This window comes from Euphorbia lathyris, chromosome 10 (genome assembly GCF_963576675.1).
Source record: "Euphorbia lathyris chromosome 10, ddEupLath1.1, whole genome shotgun sequence".
Taxonomy (NCBI): Eukaryota; Viridiplantae; Streptophyta; class Magnoliopsida; order Malpighiales; family Euphorbiaceae; genus Euphorbia; species Euphorbia lathyris.
This window is the reverse complement of record NC_088919.1, coordinates 55,114,697-55,122,898: the sequence shown is the minus strand read 5'-3', so window position 1 is coordinate 55,122,898 and position 8,202 is coordinate 55,114,697.

The window sequence follows — 8,202 nt, the reverse complement described above, 5'->3', positions numbered from 1 at the left end:
AATACCACAAATTGATTTAAACATGCATCTGGAACGGAGAAGAGTACTCACTAGAAAAGATTCTAAAATTTGGTTGATCAAATCATGCGTAACTTCTTCCACATCACTCATAGCTGAAACAAGAAAGTTGCAGAAATTTTATATTTTTAATTAACAGTTTAGCTCTAAGAAAGCAAGTTTCATTTTATTACCTAATTTTAAAAGAAGTTTCATTTTATTACCTTAATTTGATTAAATTTGAAAATTAAAAATTAATTTATGCAATGACATGAATAAAAATCAATTTAAAATTTAATAATAAAAAGCAACAAAAACAATATCAATAATAACGATAAATCTAAAAAAATTAATAATACCGCTGTAAATAATTAGTGTGTATTATTTTATCATCACTAATTTTTATTTCAAACTAAAAGAGAAAGACTTTTCTAAAATAAGGAGAAAAAATAAATACATCAGGTATATATTATTATTATTTAACTCCTATAAATAAATGCATAGGAGAAACAATTATTTTGTAGGTGAGTTATGGAGAAAATCTTCACTCCAAAAATCTCCTATAACATTTTACATTATGTATTAGACTCTGTAGGAGATTCCTACAGAACATGTTTGTAGGAAAAAATGTAGTTGTTTTCTATATTTCCTACAGGGACCTTAAATTATAAATTTTATATTGAAGGGCCCATACTGCTTATTTTGCCTAGCGCCCCTAAATTGTCAGGACCAGCCCTACATCGATGCCTAAATCGGTTGGCTACCCCAAACGGAGCTCTAAAAGGAATGGATCATCAATTTCATAAACATGACTCGGGACGTATGATTTGCTAATATCGAAAAATAATCTTGATGTGACTTATGTTATCGAAAGTTGTACAAAGATGCGACTTGATGAATTGATGGATATCAATGATACCACAAATTAATTTAAACATGCATTTGGAACGGAGAACAGTACTCACTAGAGAAGATTCTAAAATTTGGTTGGTCAAATCCTTCGTAACTTCTTCCACATCACTCATAGCTGAAACAAGAAAGTTGCAGAAATTTTATATATTTAATTAACAGTTTAGCTCTAAGAAAGCAAGTTTCATTTTATTACCTCATTTTAAAAGAAGTTTCATTTTATTACCTTAATTTGATTAAATTTGAAAATTAAAAATTAATTTATGCAATGACATGAATAAAAATCAATTTAAAATTTAATAATAAAAAGCAACAAAAACAATATCAATAATAACGATAAATCTAAAAAAATTAATAATACCGCTGTAAATAATTAGTGTGTATTATTTTATCATCACTAATTTTTATTTCAAACTAAAAGAGAAAGACTTTTCTAAAATAAGGAGAAAAAATAAATACATCAGGTATATATTATTATTATTTAACTCCTATAAATAAATGCATAGGAGAAACAATTATTTTGTAGGTGAGTTATGGAGAAAATCTTCACTCCAAAAATCCCCTATAACATTTTACGTTATGTATTAGACTCTGTAGGAGATTCCTACAGAACATGTTTGTAGGAAAAAATGTAGTTGTTTTCTATATTTCCTACAGGGACCTTAAATTATAAATTTTATATTGAAGGGCCCATACTGTTTATTTTGCCTAGCGCCCCTAAATTGTCAGGACCAGCCCTACATCGATGCCTAAATCGGTTGGCTACCCCAAACGAAGCTCTAAAAGGAATGGATCATCAATTTCATAAACATGACTCGAGACGTATGATTTGCTAATATCGAAAAATAATCTTGATGTGACTTATGTTATCGAAAGTTGTACAAAGATGCGACTTGATGAATTGATGGATATCAATGATACCACAAATTAATTTAAACATGCATTTGGAACGGAGAACAGTACTCACTAGAGAAGATTCTAAAATTTGGTTAATCAAATCCTTCGTAACTTCTTCCACATCACTCATAGCTGAAACAAGAAAGTTGCAGAAATTTTATATATTTAATTAACAGTTTAGCTCTAAGAAAGCAAGTTTCATTTTATTACCTGATTTTAAAAGAAGTTTCATTTTATTACCTTAATTTGATTAAATTTGAAAATTAAAAATTAATTTATGCAATGACATGAATAAAAATCAATTTAAAATTTAATAATAAAAAGCAACAAAAACAATATCAATAATAACGATAAATCTAAAAAAATTAATAATACCGATGTAAATAATTAGTGTGTATTATTTTATCATCACTAATTTTTATTTCAAATTAGAAGAGAAAGAGTTTTCTAAAATAAGGAGAAAAAATAAATACATCAGGTATATATTATTATTATTTAAATCCTATAAATAAATGCGTAAGAGAAACAATTATATATTATTATTATTTAACTCCTATAAATAAATGCGTAGGAGAAACAATTATTTTGTAGGTGAATTATGGAGAAAATCTTCACTCCAAAAATCTCCTATAACATTTTACGTTCTGTATGAGACTCTGTAGGAGATTCCTACAGAACATGTTTGTAGGAGAAAATGTAGTTGTTTTCTATATTTTCTACAGGGACCTTAAATTATAAATTTTATATTGAAGGGCCCTTACTGTTTATTTTGCCTAGCGCCCCTAAATTGTCAGGACCAGCCCTGCAAGCATGCCTAAATCGGTTGGCTACCCCAAACAGAGCTCTAGAAGGAATGGATCATCAATTTCATAAACATGACTCGGGACGTATGCTTTGCTAATGTCGAAAAATAATCTTGATGTGACTTATGTTATCGAAAGTTGTACGAAGATGTGACTTGATGAATTGAGGGCTATCAATAATACCACAAATTGATTTAAACATGCACCTGGAACGGAGAAGAGTACTCACTAGAGAAGATTCTAAATTTTGGTTGATCAAATCATGCGTAACTTCTTCCACATCACTCATTGCTGAAACAAGAAAGTTGCAGAAATTTTATATTTTTAATTAACAGTTTAGCTCTAAGAAAGCAAGTTTCATTTTATTACCTAATTTTAAAATAAGTTTCATTTTATTACCTTAATTTGATTAAATTTGAAAATTAAAAATTAATTTATGCAATGACATGAATAAAAATCAATTTAGAATTTAATAATAAAAAGCAACAAAAACAATATCAATAATAACGATAAATCTAAAAAAATTAATAATACCGCTGTAAATAATTAGTGTGTATTATTTTATCATCCCTAATTTTTATTTCAAACTAAAAGAGAAAGAGTTTTCTAAAATAAGGAGAAAAAAATAAATACATCAGGTATATATTATTATTATTATTTAACTCCTATAAATAAATACATAAAAGAAACAATTATTTTGTAGGTGAGTTATGGAGAAAATCTTCACTCCAAAAATCTCCTATAACATTTTACGTTCTGTATTAGACTATGTAGGAGATTCCTACAGAACATGTTTGTAGGAAAAAATGTAGTTGCTTTCTATAATTCCTACATGGACCTTAAATTATAAATTTTATATTGAAGAGCACTTACTCCTTATTTTGCCTAGCGCCCCTAAATTGTCAGGACCAGCCCTGCATGCATTCCTAAATTGGTTGGCTACCCCAAATGGAGCTCTAGAAGGAATGGATCATCAATTGCATAAACATGACTCGGGACGTATGCTTTGCTAATGTCGAAAAATAATCTTGATGTGACTTATGTTATCGAAAGTTGTACGAAGATGCGACTTGATGAATTGAGGGATATCAATGATACCACAAATTAATTTAAACTTGCATTTGGAATGGAGAACAGTACTCATTAGAGAAGATTCTAAAATTTGGTTGATCAAATCCTGCGTAACTTCTTCCACATCACTCATAGCTGAAACAAGAAAGTTGCAGAAATTTTATATATTTAATTAACAGTTTAGCTCTAAGAAAGCAAGTTTCATTTTATTACCTCATTTTAAAAGAAGTTTCATTTTATTACCTTAATTTGATTAAATTTGAAAATTAAAAATTAATTTATGCAATGACATGAATAAAAATCAATTTAAAATTTAATAATAAAAAGCAACAAAAACAATATCAATAATAACGATAAATCTAAAAAAATTAATAATACCGCTGTAAATAATTAGTGTGTATTATTTTATCATCACTAATTTTTATTTCAAATTAGAAGAGAAAGTGTTTTCTAAAATAAGGAGAAAAAATAAATACATCAGGTATATATTATTATTATTTAAATCCTATAAATAAATGCGTAGGAGAAACAATTATATATTATTATTATTTAACTCCTATAAATAAATGCGTAGGAGAAACAATTATTTTGTAGGTGAATTATGGAGAAAATCTTCACTCCAAAAATCTCCTATAACATTTTACGTTCTGTATGAGACTCTGTAGGAGATTCCTACAGAACATGTTTGTAGGAGAAAATATAGTTGTTTTCTATATTTTCTACAGGGACCTTAAATTATAAATTTTATATTGAAGGGCCCTTACTGCTTATTTTGCCTAGCGCCCCTAAATTGTCAGGACCAGCCCTGCAAGCATGCCTAAATCGGTTGGCTACCCCAAACAGAGCTCTAGAAGGAATGGATCATCAATTTCATAAACATGACTCGGGACGTATGCTTTGCTAATGTCGAAAAATAATCTTGATGTGACTTATGTTATCGAAAGTTGTACGAAGATGTGACTTGATGAATTGAGGGCTATCAATAATACCACAAATTGATTTAAACATGCACCTGGAACGGAGAAGAGTACTCACTAGAGAAGATTCTAAATTTTGGTTGATCAAATCATGCGTAACTTCTTCCACATCACTCATAGCTGAAACAAGAAAGTTGCAGAAATTTTATATTTTTAATTAACAGTTTAGCTCTAAGAAAGCAAGTTTCATTTTATTACCTAATTTTAAAAGAAGTTTCATTTTATTACCTTAATTTGATTAAATTTGAAAATTAAAAATTAATTTATGCAATGACATGAATAAAAATCAATTTAGAATTTAATAATAAAAAGCAACAAAAACAATATCAATAATAACGATAAATCTAAAAAAATTAATAATACCGCTGTAAATAATTAGTGTGTATTATTTTATCATCACTAATTTTTATTTCAAACTAAAAGAGAAAGAGTTTTCTAAAATAAGGAGAAAAAAATAAATACATCAGGTATATATTATTATTATTATTTAACTCCTATAAATAAATACATAAAAGAAACAATTATTTTGTAGGTGAGTTATGGAGAAAATCTTTACTCCAAAAATCTCCTATAACATTTTACGTTCTGTATTAGACTCTGTAGGAGATTCCTACAGAACATGTTTGTAGGAAAAAATGTAGTTGCTTTCTATAATTCCTACAGGGACCTTAAATTATAAATTTTATATTGAAGAGCACTTACTCCTTATTTTGCCTAGCGCCCCTAAATTGTCAGGACCAGCCCTGCATGCATTCCTAAATTGGTTGGCTACCCCAAATGGAGCTCTAGAAGGAATGGATCATCAATTGCATAAACATGACTCGGGACGTATGCTTTGCTAATGTCGAAAAATAATCTTGATGTGACTTATGTTATCGAAAGTTGTACGAAGATGCGACTTGATGAATTGAGGGATATCAATGATACCACAAATTAATTTAAACTTGCATTTGGAATGGAGAACAGTACTCATTAGAGAAGATTCTAAAATTTGGTTGATCAAATCCTGCGTAACTTCTTCCACATCACTCATAGCTGAAACAAGAAAGTTGCAGAAATTTTATATATTTAATTAACAGTTTAGCTCTGAGAAAGCAAGTTTCATTTTATTACCCTATTTTAAAAGAAGTTTCATTTTATTACCTTAATTTGATTAAATTTGAAAATTAAAAATTAATTTATGCAATGACATGAATAAAAATCAATTTAAAATTTAATAATAAAAAACAACAAAAACAATGTCAATAATAACGATAAATCTAAAAAAATTAATAATACCGCTGTAAATAATTAGTGTGTATTATTTTATCATCACTAATTTTTATTTCAAATTAAAAGAGAAAGAGTTTTCTAAAATAAGGAGAAAAAATAAATACATCAAGTATATATTGTTATTATTTAACTCCTATAAATAAATGTGTAGGAGAAACAATTATTTTGTAGGTGAGTTATGGAGAAAATCTTCACTCCAAAAATCTCCTATAACATTTTACGTTCTGTATTAGATTATGTAGGAGATTCCTACAGAACATGTTTGTAGGAGAAAATGTAGTTGTTTTCTATATTTCCTAGAGGGACCTTCAATTATAAATTTTATATTGAAGGGCCCTTACTGCTGATTTTGTCTAGCGCCCCTAAATTGTCAGGACCAGCCCTGCATGCATGCCCAAATCGGTTGGCTACCCCAAACGCAGCTCTAGAAGGAATGGATCATCAATTTCATAAACATGACTCAGGACGTATGATCAGCATAACCAAAACAAAAATTAGAACTACTCTCCTCCTTACCTGCATGTGGAGATCCGACCAAAGGGAGACTGTAAAAGGTGTTAGGAACAATGATCAGTGACCGATTTCCCTTTGTAGGGTCAAAATACCCCCCAATAAGCCCAGAAATGATGAAACCAAAGCCAATCACCTCAATTGCCCTTAGTGAAAGTGAGTGAAACACGCTGAAATCACGTGAAACAAAGAGAAAGAGCCTTTACTCACCGAAAATGAAGAGAAAATCGTATCAAATCAGAACAACAACCCCTTTGAAAATAGGAATAGGAACAAGAATCAAACTCCTCCGATCTTCCTATATTCGAGAGAGAGAGTCTTAAGGGAAGGAAGCAGTGGCGGAGCCAGGATTTGAGGTTTGGGGGGGGTGGCTAATTTTAGTTGTGTAGTTTGCGGTAATTTTTAAAGTTCAGCCCGTTAGGGGTGGTCAAATTTTTTTTAGCCTCTAGCATGATAAAACTGCTTAATTTTGAATCCACGACCTTTCACAACAAAACAAGCCTTTTAACCAACCCAACCATCTCAACATATTATTATAATATTATAAATACGCATTAATATATGATAATTAGGGGGCTATCAATTGTCGAATAAATTCTACTCAAGGGTGGAGCCGGAGGGCCGGAGCCCCCCGAACCCTGGGCTGGCTCCGCCCCTGGAAGGAAGGAGATGAAAACGTCAGAAAAAGAGAAAAATGAGGGAGTCCCATTTTTTTATTGATGAGAGAGAGAGCTATATTCCGGAAGAATGGTTTTCACTTCCACAAAATAAAAGAGAGTGAGCAGTTAATTCTCCCAATATATCCAAACAAAACCCTAAATTTTGAAGTTATTGTAAAATTTATTTAGTTGTTTGATAACTAATAGAAGATAATCTGTTGATTATTTCTTAAGCCTAACACGGCATATATACAAATATACAAGAGTAATTTTAGGAGCTAATCTAGGAAACAAACCAACCTACTAATTACAAATAACTCTACAACAATATTTCCTAAAACAGAATAATAACCATTCGGTTATTCTAACACTCCCCCTCAGTCGAAGCAGGAGAAGGACGAATGCATAGACTGTTTCGAAATTCCTCAAACAGAACTTGGGGAAGGCCTTTGGTAAAGATGTCAGCTATTTGATAACATGAAGGAACATGCAAAACACGTACCTCGCCCTTAGCAACCTTTTCACGAACAAAATGTATATCCATCTCAATGTGCTTAGTTCGCTGACGTTGAACAGGATTGCCCGACAGGTAAATCGCACTGACGTTATCACAATATACCAACATGGCCTTTTGGATAGGACAATGAAGCTCAAGTAAAATATTACGTAGCCAACATGACTCAGAAACAACATTAGCAACCCTTCTATATTCGGCCACGGCACTGGACCGGGAAAGAGTTGCTTGGCGTTTAGCAGACCAAGAGATAAGATTGTCCCCAAAAAATACGCAATAGCCCGAGGTTGACCGTCTAGTGTCCGAACAGCCACCCCAATCAGCGTCGGTATAGGCTAAAAGAGTGGATGTGGAGCTCGGAAAAAGATGAAGACCATGAGAAATAAAACCCTGAACATACCGAATAATACGCTTGAGAGCGTGCATATGGACCTCCCTCGGATCATGCATGAACAAACATACCTGCTGAACAGCATAAGTGATATCGGGTCGAGTAAAAGTCAGATACTGAAGAGCTCCGGCAAGACTCCGGTATTGGGAAGGATCGACATATGTTGGACTGTCAGTAGCAGAAAGCTTGGACTTAGTATCCA